A 989-nucleotide genomic window follows, 5' to 3' on the forward strand; every position below is an offset into this window, starting at 1 on the left:
TTTTTTATTCTGTATATTGAAAATGTTTTTTGATTATTTTCTATCTGTGTTAGTGGTAGCAAGGCTGTTCTATCCTCGCTGTTAAAGTTCATCTCCCTTTCTCCACATACTCTCCATAACCCTAAAGCTATCATAACCCAAACTCTAGCCATAACCCTAAAGCTATCATAACCCAAACTCTAGCCATAAACCCCAACTCTAACCATAACCCTAACTCTAGCCATAACCCAAACTCTAGCCATAACCCTAACTCTAGCCATAACCCTAACTCTAGCCATAACCCTAACTCTAGCCATAACCCCAACTCTAACCATAACCCTAACTCTAGCCATAACCCAAACTCTAGCCATAACCCTAACTCTAGCCATAACCCTAACTCTAGCCATAACCCTAACTCTAGCCATAACCCCAACTCTAACCATAACCCTAACTCTAGCCATAACCCTAACCCTAGCCATAACCCTAACTCTAGCCATAACCCTAACTCTAGCCATAACCCTAACTCTAGCCATAACCCCAACTCTAACCATAACCCTAACTCTAGCCATAACCCAAACTCTGGCCATAACCCTAAAGCTATCATAACCCTAACTCTAGCCATAACCCAAACTCTAGCCATAACCCTAAAGCTATCATAACCCTAACTCTAGCCATAACCCCAACTCTAACCATAACCTAACTCTAGCCATAACCCAAACTCTAGCCATAACCCTAACTCTAGCCATAACCCTAACTCTAGCCATAACCCTAACTCTAGCCATAACCCTAACTCTAGCCATAACCCTAACTCTAGCCATAACCCTAACCCTAGCCATAACCCTAACTCTAGCCATAACCCTAACTCTAGCCATAACCCCAACTCTAGCCATAACCCTAACTCTAGCCATAACCCTAACTCTAGCCATAACCCTAACTCTAGCCATAACCCTAACTCTAGCCTTAATCCTAACTCTAGCCTTAATCCTAACTCTAGCCATAATCCTAACTCT

This window comes from Oncorhynchus gorbuscha, linkage group LG18 (assembly GCF_021184085.1).
Source record: "Oncorhynchus gorbuscha isolate QuinsamMale2020 ecotype Even-year linkage group LG18, OgorEven_v1.0, whole genome shotgun sequence".
In the NCBI taxonomy this organism is placed as follows: Eukaryota; Metazoa; Chordata; class Actinopteri; order Salmoniformes; family Salmonidae; genus Oncorhynchus; species Oncorhynchus gorbuscha.